Source organism: Conger conger, chromosome 18, assembly GCF_963514075.1.
Source record: "Conger conger chromosome 18, fConCon1.1, whole genome shotgun sequence".
Classification (NCBI taxonomy): domain Eukaryota; kingdom Metazoa; phylum Chordata; class Actinopteri; order Anguilliformes; family Congridae; genus Conger; species Conger conger.
This window is the reverse complement of record NC_083777.1, coordinates 22,292,697-22,309,076: the sequence shown is the minus strand read 5'-3', so window position 1 is coordinate 22,309,076 and position 16,380 is coordinate 22,292,697. Positions and strand designations below refer to the sequence as shown.

The 16,380-nt window shown below is 40.5% G+C and overlaps 1 long non-coding RNA gene across 1 annotated transcript; it reads right to left on the bottom strand.

The window, feature by feature from the left end:
* Positions 1-324: 324 nt before the first annotated feature.
* Positions 325-10,864, bottom strand: LOC133118169 (uncharacterized). The gene is made up of 4 exons (XR_009706377.1): positions 10,813-10,864; positions 8,975-10,129; positions 7,591-7,713; positions 325-338 (listed from the first exon to the last, which is right to left on the bottom strand). It is a non-coding gene; the product is annotated as an uncharacterized LOC133118169 (long non-coding RNA).
* Between the last annotated feature and the right edge of the window lie 5,516 nt (positions 10,865-16,380).

The window sequence follows — 16,380 nt, the reverse complement described above, 5'->3', positions numbered from 1 at the left end:
AGGTGGAGACTGAATCCACACCAATGAACAACTGCCACATTCGGTGGCGCTCCTGCTCCTGCCTGTTGCGCTACGTAGGTGGAAAACCCCAGAAGGACCCAGGTAACGGCGTACGTGAGTGAACCCCCATGGAAAAACACTGACTCAGCTGCTGCCTGAGGAGAGGAGAGGAGAGATTTAAGGAGCGGTCAAAGCTGCAAACAGTGTCAGTCGTGCCTATTCTGAGGAAGGAAGAGGCAGAGAGAGGAAGGACTGACCTGGAGGATTGACCCCCACCTTTACCAACGGACACGTGAGGATAATAAAGCACCTTCAAATTACGATGTCATGCGCTTGGTCTGTGTGGGGTTGGATTTCATCAGTGTTAGAGCAGAGGAGGATACAAAAAGGCTACTCCTGCTTTACACCAAATCTCCACCACATACACTACATACTGCCATACAGGCTGAAAATCGAGATATAGAGCATTAAAAAACTATGAAGAATTGTTTAAACTCTGATACTATAAAAAGCATAATTAAACTAACGCATTGCAGCGTTAAATGTACATCAGCTTCATGTTGAAATATGCAATTTTACTTAAACAAACCAATGTTAAGCACGTGTAAGTTTGTCTAAAGAGGTGTTAATACAAAGAACATACCTGCTCCATTTCTTCATTGTCCATGAATAAATTTCTTCCTTCACCATCCCATGTTTCCAAGCAGCGTCGTTGCTGGTTACCTTGCCAACAGACCCGCGGTAATTGGACAGGATGGCAGAGAAGGTCTATGGAGATGACATCATTAACTTGTCTATCTCGTCTAACTAGTCTAATTAAGAAAAGTGTAGCACTTGTGTCACTGTATAGACAGCTATAAGCCACTCGAAGGAGTAGTTGTGTCATGGTGGGAGGTAATTCTCACTGGTGCCACTAGTTGGCCGAGGATAATTGTTTCCACCTGTTCCTCGTTTACGCCAGGGGAATTACCTCCCGGGAGAGTATTTAAGACCAGCATGGACTAGTTTCTGTGCTTTTGTGTTCAACCGTTCGCCCTTGGCACAAAGCCGGTAAAGCGCCCGGTAGACTCTAAACCTATACGAGTCAGGTACGGTGCTGGTGGGTAATTCTCTCATTGCTAAAGTAAGAGAAATATCTAAAAGGTAAGGAAGGCGTACAGCTGGAAGAGTTGTGTGTGCTGGCGCCTTCCTCAAGGGTTTTGTTTTTTCTTTTGGACTCGTGTGAGTCGATGGTAGAGGGACGTTGTCCCCGGTGTTGTATTTTGGTTTGCATTTTTGTCCCGAGCTGCGCCTCGAGGTTTTTATTTTCGTGCCTAGCTTTTCTCGCTAGGTTGTATTTTCTTTTGGTTTTCACTCAGTGCCCAGCTATTTGGCACGGTACCAAGGTTATTGGTTCGCCCTGGTTACTTAAGGGTTGTTTTACGTTCGCTAGCCGTTTTTGAGCTACCTTTCTGTTTACTATTTTCGAAATTTGGTTTGTTTAATTTCTATTCCTCCCATTGTTCCGGGAGAAGTCCTGTTCCTAGCTGGGTATCCCTATTTCGGTTCTCCCTGGGATTTAGTGACTAACACGTTCGCGTGTTGGTTAAAAAAGGTTCTACCTTTGGTCGCCACTGGCTCTCCGCTTAGCTTCCCACGCTACAAGTTGAGTCAATAAAATAGTAGACCAGGGATTAGAGATGGAATGAACAAGCCGGCAGTTTACTAAACAACAGAACTGATAATACAATACACATATACAAAATATTCACAATAAGGCAGGTAAGTGACCCTTTAACCCTCCTTATTTATCCATTTCCTTACTTAGAATAGATTATTTTAGGTTTTGTTCTCAAATGAGTTTTTATCAACCAGGTAGTTCCTTAAGACCGGTCTATATTTACTTTGGTTAATAGCCTAAATTTAACAGGTTAAACCCATTTATTTGAGCTATTTTCCCTTTCTGAGTTAACTCTTTTCTTGGTTTCAGGTGAACAGGTAAGTATCCTTTAAATACCCCTTTAGCTGTGGTTTAAATTCCATGTTTTGTTTGTTTTGTTTATTTTCTCTTGCTGATACATATTTGTTTATTTTACATTTGCAGCATTCTATGTCGTATTCATTATGTGCTGATTGGTTAATTGGAAGTGACGTCATGTGGGTCAGGTTTCACACAGACACATTTATTGTTGCACACTTTACCTGACGGAGAAACTTGAGATGCCAACTCGCGGCTATGCCGGTACACCGCTGAGTCCGAAGTTTTATATTTGTGCTCATTACTCTTAAAAGGTCCTTATTTATCCTGGACTCATTTCCCTCTCAGAAAGGTGAAAGGTGTAGCCTGAAGAGATTGGTCTTCAGTCTGCGCTTGAAGGAGGTCAGAGACTCTGCCGTTCTGACATCTACCGGGAGGTCACGGCCGTGGGACCAGGACAGACAGCAGTCGTGAGCGTGAAGTGATAGAGAGCGGAGGTTACATCGGACAGAAACAGTGGGGGTGAGAGAAGAGGAGGGAGGCACAGGGGCTAGGGGGATGGAGAAGGAAATGAAGTGGTGATCGGACTTGTGTAAAGGGGTAACAGTGGGGTTAAAAGAGGAGCAGTTCCTCAGAAAGATCAGGTCGAGAAGGTTTCCAGCCTTGTGAGTTGGGGGAGAGTGCTGCAGAGAGAGGTCAAAGGAGTGAAGTAGTGGTAAGAAGGCAACAGACTGGGAGGCTTCCAGGTGGATGTTGAAATCTCCCAGGAGGATAAGTGGGGTGCCATCCTCAGGGAATGAGCTGAGTAGAGTGTCAAGCTCATCAAGGAAACTTCCCAGGGCACCCGGAGGACGATAAACAATGACAATATAAAGTTTAACAGGGTGAGTAATTGAGACAGCGTGGCATTCAAAGGTGGATAGGGATAGGTCAGTGAGGGAAATCGCAGAGAATTTCCACGAAGGGGAGATCAGCAAGCCAGTGCCACCTCCACGACCAGAGGGCCGGGGGGTGTGTGAGAAGGAGAAGGAGGATGAGAGGGCAGCGGGGGTGGCGGTGTTCTCTGGTGTAGTCCAGGTCTCGGTGAGGGCAAGGAACTGTAGGGACAGGAGGGAGGCATAACCAGTAATGAAGTCAGCCTTCCGTGTGGCAGATTGGCAGTTCCATAGCCCCCCCTGCAACTGTGAAGTTGTCACGGGGGGTCAGTGAGGGGTAGCAGAGGTTGGTGGGGTTCCGTCGCCGTGGAGGGTCACGTCGCTGGAAGCGTGTTCTGAAGGGGAGAGAGCAGACTAATGGGGAGAGAGCAGACTGTAATGGGGAGAGAGCAGACTGTAATGGGGAGAGAGCAGACTGTAATGGGGAGAGAGCAGACTGTAATGGGGAGAGAGCAGACCGTAATGGGGAGAGAGCAGACCGTAATGGGGAGAGAGCAGACCGTAATGGGGAGAGAGCAGACCGTAATGGGGTGCTGACACACCATACCATTCCAAAATGGGAGGGAGCGTCGCTCTGAGCACGCCTATATAAACTGCTAATTACTAATGCAAACTAGCGATCTAATAATTATCCTAACAATTGCAGCGTTCAAAGTATCTAACTGATTCTGATCACCTGATCAGAATAACAGAACCGAGCGAAACTGCTGGTGAAAAACACACTAGATTTGCTAACTAATAACGAAAAGCAACACACCTGGTATAACTAAGATGGCGATTTGACAGCAAACCTACAACAGCTGATAGACTATGGTCAAAGTCACTTAGATCACTTTTTCCCCCATTCTGATGGTTGATGTGATTAACTGAAGCTCCTGAACCATATCTATATGATTGTATGGATTGCACTGCTGCCACACAATTGGCTGATTACACCATCACATGAATAAGTAGGTGTAATAAAGTAAAAATGTTCCTAATAAAGTGCTTGGTGAACATATGTTGGCCTTTGCGCTCTCCTGCAAAGTGCAGTTACTGAAAAGCTAGACGAGCAGGAGCCAGAGTGAGCGTTTCCCCAGGTGTTTTCCTCAGCGCTCACACAAACAGCACGATCACCTACACCTTTTGTAAGCCCCTGATTAAGGATTTTGATATATCAGAGAAGATCTCTTTGCCACAGTACTTAATTATTTTGAAAATAGATACTATACTATGAGTTACAAGTTACATATTGAAAATGTCAACATACACATTTTTACAAAAAATATTTAAGGTTCATTCATACTATGAGGAGCTAGAGATTTCAGTTTAAGATTGGTTGGCAGATTGAAAATTCTGAGAAACGGAGGAAAGTGTCATTTTGCCTCCTGACTGCACTCATACGCTCAATGATTCTGGTACGTAATGCACGTTTAGTTTGGCCAATATATAGTAAAGGACTGGAGAAGGACATGATATGATATAGATTACATATGTTGATTTCCAGGTAATCATATTGAGAATGTTCCGATGCGTGGAATATTACCCTGGGCATTGGACAGGATGGCAGAGGAGGGTGTGGAGATGTCCTCATTAACTAGTCTATCTAGTCTAACTAGTCTAATTGCCGCTTACTAAAATAGCAAATCCTTGTCAAGGGAAACAGAAACCTAAAAACCCAACCCAGGCACTGTGTGGGTTTTTGTAGCTCAACGTTCAGTATATGCCCTGGTATGCTGAGCATATTTACTCAGACAAGAAATGTGGAATTATTTGATATCCCAGCTGCCTTGAGTTAAAAATACTACAATTAAACTAATCGCTAAATTATTATGTAGCTTTCTGGAAAAGGAACCTGAAATAAAATGCAGTAATTTACACCTGCAGCTGACTGAGCAGAAAATATGGCTGAACTGGATTCAGGTTTGCTGTAATGTTTCAAAAGCTGCCAGAAATTGCTGGGCTGGTGTCATTTCAATCATTTACAAAAATGTCATGAGGACTTTTGCTGTCATCCATCCATCCATCCATCCATTATCTGAACCCGCTTATCCTGAACAGGGTCGCTGGAGCCTATCCCAGCATACATTGGGCGAAAGGCAGGAATACACCCTGGACAGGTCGCCAGTCCATCGCAGGGCACACACACCATTCACTCACACACTCATACACTCATACCTACGGGCAATTTTAGACTCTCCAATCAGCCTAACATGCATGTCTTTCCGGAGGAAACCCACGCAGACACGGGGAGAACATGCAAACTCCGCACAGAGAGGCCCCGGCCGACGGGGATTCGAACCCAGGACCTCCTTGCTGTGAGGTGGCAGTGCTACCCACTGCGCCATCCGTGCCGCCTGCTGTCATCCAGTGGATACAATTATAGTTGCAGTCAAACTATTTATTTGTAGTGGTCTCACCTCATTAAGCAGAAATTGTAAGATGAGATTAATAGATTTGCCTTCAAATTAATCTTTTGAAGACCAGGTTTTTTTAAATTGGCAATAGTGATTGTTGCATCAGTATTCAGTTAAGAATAGTGTAATCTAATTACAGTATTTGTGACTTTACACCTATAGATTTGCACTTTATTGTACGTAATTTAGTAAGATGATGAATCATAATTTCATAATGATATCATAGAAAATGCCATTTGATATTCCCCCGTTTACTCTTAATTGTGAAATTTAGGAAAAACCAATTGTATGTATTTTGGATTATTAAGATATTACACCAGATTCTTTGGACATTTTTATGAGTGTTTCATATCACAAATATCCTAATTTAATTGTATTTTTAACTCAAGGCAGCAGTTATCGCTTGGGGACACATCAAATAATTCAACATTTTGTATCTTGGTAAATATGCACAGCACACAAGGTGATATACTGAACACTGAGTTACACAAAACCTACACAGTATTTCAGAACATTTTACAGTAATGGGGTCTGATGGACAAGAGCGTCTGCTAAATGCCACGTAATGTATTGTAATTTCTCTCTTTATCCATGCAGCAACCAATCAGGGGAATTCCAGAAGGAGTCGCATGGCGTGCGACAAATAGGCTCTTCAGATGTTTATGAGGTTCCAGCTAACCAGGGAAGCTGACTGATACTCTCACTCTTTCACCATTTAGCCTCCCGCTGGGGGTGTGCCTCAGGCACAGTGTCTTGAAGAAGCTAATTGTTGACTGAGGAGCTTTGGGGACATCTGGAGTGTATTAGACTGAGAGGGAAAGAGAATGTAGAGAAGAAAGGGGTGGGGGTGAAACAGGGTGACAGAGAGAGAGACAGCAGGAGAGAGGGAAAGAGGAAGCGAGTGAGAGAACGGGAAACAGCGAGAGTGAGAAAGGGGAGGTGGAGAGAGAACGGGAGATACAGTGGGAGAGAGAGAGAGGAGGAAGAGATAATGCAGGAGGGAGGGAGAGAGAGAAAGAGGGAGAGAGGGGGGAGATAGAGATAACAGGAGAGGGAGGGAGAGAGAGGGGGGATAGAGTTAACGGGAGAAGGAGAGGGAGAGAGAGAGAGAGAGGGGGGAGGTAGAGATAACGGGAGAGGGAGGGAGAGAAAGAGGGGGGGATAGAGATAACGGGAGAGGGAGGGAGAGAGAGAGAGGGGGAAGGTAGAGATAACGGGAGAGGGAAGGAGAGAGGGGGGGGAGATAGAGATAATGGGAGAGGGAGAGAGAGAGAGAGGGGGGGGTAGAGATAACGGGAGAGGGAGTGTCGTGTCTAGGAAACGACAGAGTCCAAATCTTCAATTTGTCGAAAAACATCTTCGCGAAGGAAAAGACGACACCACGGCAGCAAGTTCCTCAGGAAAATCTGACTTTATTTCATTAATATTCACTTCTAATATGCTTTTCTAATATACAGACATACTAAATATTTGATTAATTCTCTTCTAAGGGAGTAAATGTACGTTGCATTCTTTGCTCTCATTTCAACAGTTTTCACTGTGGTTTCTTGCGTTTTCATAAGCTCAGCTATAATTAATGTTCTAGGTCAAATAGATACACTTCTGGGTTGGGTGCAGAAGGACAACATGTCCCCATTTAAGCCTGCTTCCGTGTTCTCAGCCTGGTCCCGATGTTGTCATCCTGGTCTGTGAGGTCATGCACTTGGTCTGTGAGGTCATCCGCTTGGTCTGTGTGGGGTTGGATTTCATCCTGTTAGAGCAGAGGAGGATACAAGCAGCTTTGCAGCTTATATTCCAAAATATTACATACGTCTATTAAATATACGTCTTAATATGAAATATTAAATTTACATACGTCTCTTTTTACACTCAACAAAAAAAGCAACAATAACCTTATTAAATCACAATAAAAAATTTTACTCAGTGTTTGTTCCACACAGTGTAGTAGAACAATGGTGTTCGATCAGTGTTTTTCAGATGTGCATCTTGGTTTGTATCTCCATCAGTTACAGTAAATGCCTGTTTTCAGTTATTTTAAGTTCTTTCAGATTTTGTTTTGCAGCACTGCCTCCACACACATTCAACAGTTAGAACGTAAGACATCACAAGAGACAATAATATAGAATAATTTAGAATTGACATTGACAGGGTCAAAGAAGAATCATCAGCCCATTATAACTGTGGTCGAAAGGAAACCCAGCATACACTGGGGGGCCAAGAGAGAAACCGCTACACTACATTCCATTTACACTGTAACTCTTAATCACCATGGATACGGACAAATATAAATACACATGATCACCTTTTTCAGGATATTCCACACTTTGTTTTGCATTTTCTCCTCTTTGTTGCTTCTCACAAAAGTGGTGTCACTGCCACAAGTTCAGTCCTCACAGGCAAACGCATTGGTTCCATGGAAGTAGATCTGGATGTCACGTTTCAGGTCTGTCTCACCATGTTTTATGTTGATTTATGTTTATTCATGTTGTCTTAGTCACGTAGTGTTTTATCATGTATCATGTTGTCTAGGTTCGTCATGTTGTTTAGTTATGTTTCGTTACGATTTATTTTCTTGTCATGTTTAGTTATGTCTCGTTACGATTATATTACCTGGTTATGTTGAGTGATTATCGTCTTAGTTCCGCTTTGTGTTATGTTTCGATGTATGTTTATTGTTACGTTAACTGGTCGTTGTTATGCATACACTTTTACATGTTTTTCCGCAAACCTTGCGTTCCGCCTTTTTTCTCTCTCTCTCTCTCTCTCTCTCTCTCTCTCTCTCTCGTTCTGTCCTTCACTCCCCTAATGTTCTATTTGTCTATTTACTAAAACTACTAACGCTAGATCAGGATTGGGTAGAAACTAACAAGACTAATCATGTGTTCATGTTACCTTACGTTTCTCGTGCATGTCATTTACTAATTTACTAATGCTAGGGCAGGATAGGTTTATTACTAACGATTACTAATCTCCTTGTTAAACTTGTCATCCATCGCACCTGTTTTCCATTTCCTTGCTACCCTCTAACTAATTGTCTACACCTGTCTACACCTGCATTTATAGCCCAGTCGCGCAACTGTTCACTGCGAAATTGTCTGCCTCTGTTTTTTCACGCAACTCTTGAGCATTATTTACTGTTTGATTACACGTTACGATCCACGCCTGTTTACTGACCATCGACTATTGATTTCTGTTTTGTGACCTTCGTTTTGTTTCTCGACTACGTCCCCGCCTACCGTTTTTTGTACTTTTGCCCCGCTGATTGTTTCATGGTTTCGACTTCCGCTTCGCCCACGACTACGCCTCTGCCTGCCGTCCGCCTGTACTTCAGCCCCGCTGACAGCTCTCCTGCTACCGGACCTCCCTGCACGTTTACCGACTACGAGTTTGCCTCTTCCCTCGGCACCGTGCTTTTTGTTTGTTTACGTTTTGTTTGGCTGGATCTACGTGTATGGACTTTGCTTGTGTTGACTACTCTCCTGGGATTCGTCCCGAATAAAGCCCTGAGGGGTCTTTATATTACTATTGTTTCTGAGTCGTGCATTTTGGGTCCAACCCCCACGCACCCGTCTCACTGGAATTAATATATGTTTAGATTTCAGTTAGTCTTCATCATAATGGAACTGAATATATGTTTCAGTTAGTCTTCATCATAATGGATTGATTGGCAGGTGGAGTGAACTCACCCAGGCTGTGCTGAAATTACTCGTGGGGGCAAGTTGTCCTTCTGGAGAAATCCCAGAGGCAGAGGTGACTGTGCCAGGGTGTACAACAACGGCTGATCTTTTGCAGGTTTTTTTTTTGTTTTGTTTTTTTCAATTTCGTATTTATTTGAGGTGACATTTAGTATAAGCACCAACTACTCTCGCAGACTGGTGGAGTGTAATTGAAGATGTTACTGTGCTCAAGTACCAGAGCAAATTAAGGTTGGATTAAAAACCAGCACACAGACCAGCCCTTATATAACATTATTATCTTATGTAATCATATTCTATTATCTTATAATGTATCTGTATATAAAAATAATCTTATTTCTATATTTTTTTTCGAAATTTGATGCAGTTCGAAAGAGCTCAAAATGCTTTTTGGAAGTTCTTAAAGTTTTTTTCACTGAACGGCTGTTTTATTTTAATATCTTGGACAATGTAAATAATGTTAGCACACAATCCAAAATGACGTTGTCCTCCATGAATACCCCCACGGTACATTCCGCGCAATCCCCAGTCTTTATCTAAAACTGGGGCACCACTATCACCTTTAATTCCAGATTTATCAATTAAAAATTCTGATTCATTTACATAATTTTTCATGTCTATGGGGGTTTCAATGACATTTGCCTCAATTGAATGAGCTGTTTTTTCTATTGTCCTATTTGTAATTATATGGACTAACTTGTCCATTTCCGGTTTCCCGACAATTTTATCTACAAATCCCGTTTTCCATGGGATTAAACTATATTTTGGTAACTTAAATAATGCATAATCAATTTCACGATTAGAGATAATGGGTGATGGAGGAATTTTGTAAATGAAGATATTATGTTTTGAATGAAAGAAGGCATATATGAAACTGACGTCACTCGCAACTGAGTGGTACGTTGTCAAAATAGATTTTTTAGTTGCAGATGCAAAAAAACATTGTGATGTTCTGAACCAAGTATCACCTTCTGGTGTTTTTCTTATTATTGCAATATACCCAACACGTTGAAAATCCTCCTGAATATTAAAATGATTTATAATATTAATACTTTTAATAGTACCCTTTCTACGTTTATATATAATACATGATTTAGCACAATTATCAATAAGTCCTAATAATTTAATAAAATCTTCGTCTTCAACCTAAAAAAAAAAGAAAAGAAATCAGTGAGATTTTTTTCCGACACGATGCATTAAACATACAAACATATGGTTTAATTGTGTATTAATACATTATCATGAGAATAAATGAAATATGGTTCAGTTCACAGTAATCTACATTTAATAGATAAATAGATTTGCATACATGTATTTTAAGGGAATATAATCAAGCCTTTTCACATAAATCCTAAACGTTTTCCTACTGCTACGTAGGCTAATCAGGCTAATAAGTGCCATATGCGCCGCTAGAGTGCCAGAATTTTACTTGTAAGGTCTAAACATTGAACATTGAACAGTGAGTGAGATTGCGCTCAGATTTAGTCACTATTTCAATGGTATTAGGTATCCGGTGAGCAGAAATGAGAGCGAGTAGCCGGTGTGACAAATGCATGACTGCGGAAATGTCGATCGCCACAAACGGCTGATTATGATTATGCCTAATCTCCATCACATACACTACATACTGCCCCTATGCAAGGAACGCAGGCTGAAAATCGCCCGCAACTAAATTAATTTGCTACATTTTGAAGTAAATCTGGTAAAAAGTACATTTCTACAGTTCTTAGATATTGAGCATAAAAAAACTATGAAGAATTGTTTAAACTTTGATACTAAAAAAGCAAAAATGTTATTCTTTTCAGTTTATCTTCACATTAATTACTTACCATGCTGGACCCGTTGATTCCAGTCTTTAAAATTAAAGTCAAAGAATGATTCAGATTAGGCTATAGCCAACAACAACTTTTATTCGGTTATGAATCCAACATGAAGGGCCAGTTTCACAGACAGTGATTGAGCCTAATCTTAGATTAATTCTATTTTGAATGGGAATTGTCCATACAAAACTGAATTTAGTCCATGACTTATCTTTGTCTGTGAAACTGGCCCTAAATAATTTCAGTTAGCATATTATCTTAAAGATAGAAATAGTATTTGAAAAGTGTAATAACAATACAATATAAAGTTATATAAAACCTTTACATGCAGCAACTTTACTTACAATTTCTGCCTCTGCCCCGTGCATTTCTCAGAGTTTAGTAGAGGGGGGGAGCGTATTTATCTGCTCACTGGAACAATGCTGAGAGGTGGAGACTGAACTCACTGAATGAACCAATGAACAACCTCTCGAGACCAACCACATCCGTTCCACTCTGTTTACATTTACATTGTAAATGTACTCTGTAGGAGTGGAAGTGCTTTTGCTTTTGGTTTTAGCAACACTGAACATGGACAATACTTGACTGGGACAAGAGTTAATGAATTAAACAACAGCCATTGGTTCTCAGATTTGATTTGTCATAAACGTTGACATTTTTGCTACTGTACATCATGATAATGAAAAACAATGTGCCCATATAAGACTTCAATATAGCTCCTCAGAAATACCAGCTGCTCTCTGTCCTGCCCCAATGATTTATCATTGTGTGTATGCTATTTTCAAAAAATAAATGTTTTCTTTAAACATGGTGTTTGTTTTGTCAGCTTGATCTTAAGAAAGTAATTGCTCTTATCACATTGTACAGGCATACAAACTGCCCTCAACAAATGTGTTCTTGTCAAAAATAATTGACATGACATGTTACATCAAACGCTCAAAAATAACTGACATTTTGCATCATAGGCTTTTCTTAAACATAAATGTTCTTATCGCATTGTACAGGCATACAGCTGTTCTGCAAACTGTCCTTGCCAAAGTTAGCCCACCCCCACCACACAATTGAAACATGCATTCCATCTCAAATCAAATCTCTCACTTTCGGTTTCTGTTTCCTGTTAATGCTAGTCAAATCTGTTGTGCAGACATTTATTGTACCTTATTTTATTATATTATATACACTCAGTGAGCACTTTATTAGGTATTTATTAGACTTATGATGTGTTCAGAGATGTTCTTCTGCATACCACTGTCGTGATGTGTGGTTATTTGTGTTACCTTCCTGTCAGCTTTGACCAGTCTGGCCATTCTCCTCTGACCTTTCTCATTAACAAGGCATTTCTGTCTTCAGAACTGCTGCTCGCTAGATTCTGTTTTGTTTTTTGCACCATTCTTTACTAACTGTAGAGACTGTAGTGTGCATGAAAATCCCAGGAGATCAGCAGTTTCTGAAATACTCAAACCACCCTGTCTGGCACCCAAAATCATTCCATGGTCAAAGTCACTTAGATCATATTTTTTCCCCCATTCTGATGGTTGATGTGATTAACTGAAGCTCCTGAACCATATCTATATGATTGTATGGATTGCACTGCTGCCACACAATTGGCTGATTACATCATCACATTAATAAGTAGGTGTAATAAAGTAAAAATGTTCCTAATAAAGTGCTTGGTGAACGTATGTTGGCCTTTGCGCTCTCCTGCAAAGTGCAGTTAATGAAAAGCTAGACGAGCAGGAGCCAGAGTGAGCGTTTCCGCAGGTGTTTTCCTCAGCGCTCACACAAACAGCACGATCACCTACACCTTTTGTAAGCCCCTGATTAAGGATTTTGATATATCAGAGAAGATCTCTTAGCCACAGTACTTAATTATTTTGAAAATAAATACTATACTATGACAAGTTACATATTGAAAATGTCAACATACACCCAGACAGACAGAGATCGAGATCACATTTTTATTTTTATTATTTTTTACAAAAAAACATTTAAGGTTCATTCATACCATGAGGAGCTGGAGATTTCAGTTTAAAAATCCGGAAAGCCTCTCTCTGAAGTAATCTTTTATCTCATGTGGATGGTTGGCAGGAGTCAGGGTACCGTTGGCTATGACATGGAGGTCTGACTCTCCAATGATATGCCTCCCCAGGCCATCACTGACCCACCACCATTATTTAGCATATTTAAGCCTGCCTGTTTTGTTCTTTCATCGCTAGTATGACACAATAGCAGTTTCTGAAGTAATGAAACTTTCTTTTGGCAGGAACTTGTTGTGTTATGACTATAAAAGGCCCTACTTTCTATTTCCGTTCTTCCTGTAAACGCTGGTCAAACCAGTTGTATCTGGTTTGTCTCTCTCAAGTGGCTTTTTTCATACTTTATGTTGTAATTACTAAATAAGTTGGCCTCTGCTCTCTCCTTCTCTAACATTCTTTCTACCAGAGAACCTCATCCACTGACCATGTTTTTGTGCTCTATCTCCACAATGCTGCTAATTTGTCCCCATTCACACATGTATTTATAAATTCTGAGGTTTACTGATAGTTTAATGTTTATATGATTTTTACATTTACCGTGTTCTTGGCCTGCTGTTTGGCTGTTCATCTGCTTTAGTTGTAATTTGGTTACATCTTCAACCCAGAGACTACTGCTAGTCAGAATGTAGTCACTCCTAGAATCAGTGGTAGTGACTTCACCCCAAAATGAAAAGAGCACGGCAAGGACACAAAGGTGCATATGTTAAGACTGCAACACAGTCAGCAAATTATAATATGTATACCCACACAAATGATATATAGAAATGATAATATATCCATATATTTAAAAAAAATCTGATATCCAAATAAGCTTGTGAGGAGTATTGCTAATGCATGCAGAATCTTTTCGGTGTTCATGTACATATGGAGGTTAGAATAATTCATTAGCGTTTATTTTGGTAATTGATTCCCTCAATTGATTGGGCCAAGAGACCGTTTAGGGCCATGCATTGAAACATGCATTCTATTCAAATCAAATTTCAGTGTGACGAAAAATCTTCGGTTTCTGTGTTGACACTATGTTTCCTGTAAATGCTAGTTGTACAGACATGTCTCTCATGTGGCTTTTATTGTGCCTTATTTTATTATATTATATACACTCAGTGAGCACTTTATTAGGTATTTATTAGACTTTTTTTTTTTTTTTTTTACTTCTACTGCTGTAGCCTATCCACTTAAGTAATCAATTGTCTGATCATATAAGTTTTCAATGCGTGAGGGTGTATGAAAGATTTGCATTGAACATATTGAGAACATATTGAGAACATATTTGGAATATTACCCTGGGCATTGGACAGGATGGCAGAGGAGGGTGTGTAAATGTCCTCATTAACTAATCTATCTAGTCTAACTAGTCTAATTGCCGCTTCTAGAAAAGACACTACTAAAATATCAAATCCTTCGATTCACTATCACTTTCTATAATGTGCCACTGATTAATGACATGGGAAACAGAAACCTAAACACCAAATCCAGGCACTGTGTGGGTTTTTGTAGCTCAGCATTCAGTATATGCCCTGGTGTGCTGTGCCTATTTACTGAGACAAGAAATGTGGAATTATTTGATATCCCAACAGCCTTCAGTTAAAAATGCTACAATTAAAAGAGGATATTTGTGAAAAATTTAATCTTTTATTCATTTAATCTTAATGAACAAAAATACGTACAGTTGGTAATTATTTCAGGATTTTGTGGAGTTAATGATGGAGTATGCAATTTATATTATATAATTTTGAAATTATGTTTGTTCATATCGCTAAATTATTATTTAGCTTTCTGGAAAAGGAACCTGAAATAACATGCAGTAATTTACACCTGCAGCTGACTGAGCAGAAAATATGGCTGAACTGGATTCAGGTTTGCTGTAATGTTTCAAAAGCTGCCAGAAATTGCTGGGCTGGTGTCATTTCAATCATTGACAAAAATGTCATAAGGACTTTTGCTGTCATCCAGTGGATACAATTGTAGTTGCAGTCAAACTATCTTTTATTTGTAGTGGTCTCACCCCATTAAGCAGAAATTGTAAAATGAGATGAATAGATTTGCCTTCAAATTCATCTTTTGAAGACTAGGTTTTTTGGATAAAAACTCCATTGCTTTAAATCCATTGCTTTAAATTAGCAATAGTGATTGTTGCATCAGGATGGGTGGCCTGTAGCGTAGTGGTTAAGGTAAATGACTGGGACAAGGTCGGTGGTTCTAATCCTGGTGTAGCCACAATAAGATCCGCACAGCTGTTGGGCCCTTGAGCAAGGCCCTTAACCCTGCATTGCCCCAGGGGAGCATTGTCTCCTACTTAGTCTACTTAGTCTAATCAACTATACATCGCTCTGGATAAGAGCGTCTGCCAAATGCCAATAATGTAATGTAATATTCAGTTAAGAACAGTGTAATTGGGTGTCTTGGTGGCGCAGCCTGTAGAGCACTGACCGCATGCTCATTGCGAGCCGCGACGTCAGCGGTGCGAATCCGACCGTCAGACATTTGTCGCATGTCTTTCCCTCTCTCTCGCTCCCATTCTTCCTGTCTCTCTATATTATACTGTCCAATAAAGCTGAAAATAATAATAATAACAGTGTAATCAAATACAGTACAGTCGTGTGCAAAAGTGTTTGCCCCCTTCCTGATTTTTAATTTTTTTGCATGTTTGTCACACTTAAATGTTTCAGATCATCAAACAAATTTAAATATTAGTCAAAGACAACACAAGTAAACACAAAATGCAGTTTTTAAATGAAGGTTTTTATTTTTAAGGGAGAAAAAAAATCCAAACCTACATGGCCCTGTGTGAAAAAGTGATTGCCCCCCCTGTTAAACATAACTTAACTGTGGTTTATCAAACCTGAGTTCAATTTCTCTAGCCACACCCAGGCCTGATTACTGCCACACCTGTTCTCAATCAAGAAATCACTTAAATAGGACCTGCCTGACAAAGTGAAGTAGACCAAATGATCCTCAAAAGCTAGACATCATGCCGAGATCTAAAGAAATTCAGGAACAAATGAGAAAGAAAGTAATTAAGATCTATCAGTCTGGAAAAGATTATAAGGTCATTTCTAAAGCTTTGGGACTCCAGCGAACCACAGTGTCCACAATGGCAAAAACATGGAACAGTGGTGAACCTTCCCAGGAGTGGCCGGCCGACCAAAATTACCCCAAGAGCGCAGAGACGACTCATCCAAGAGGTCACAAAAGACCCCACAACAGCATCCAAAGAACTGCAGGCCTCACTTGCCTCAGTTAAGGTCAGTGTTCATGACTCCACCATAAGAAAGAGACTGGGCAAAAATGGCCTGCATGGCAGAGTTCCAAGACGAAAACTACTGCTGAGCAAAAAGAACATTAAGGCTCGTCTCAATTTTGCCAGAAAACATCTTGATGATCCCCAAGACTTTTGGGAAAATACTCTGTGGTCTGACGAGACAAAAGCTGAACTTTTTGGAAGGTGTGTGTCCCATTACATCTGGTGTAAAAGTAACACCGCATTTCAGAAAAAGAACATCATACCAACAGTAAAATATGGTGGTGGTAGTGTGATGGC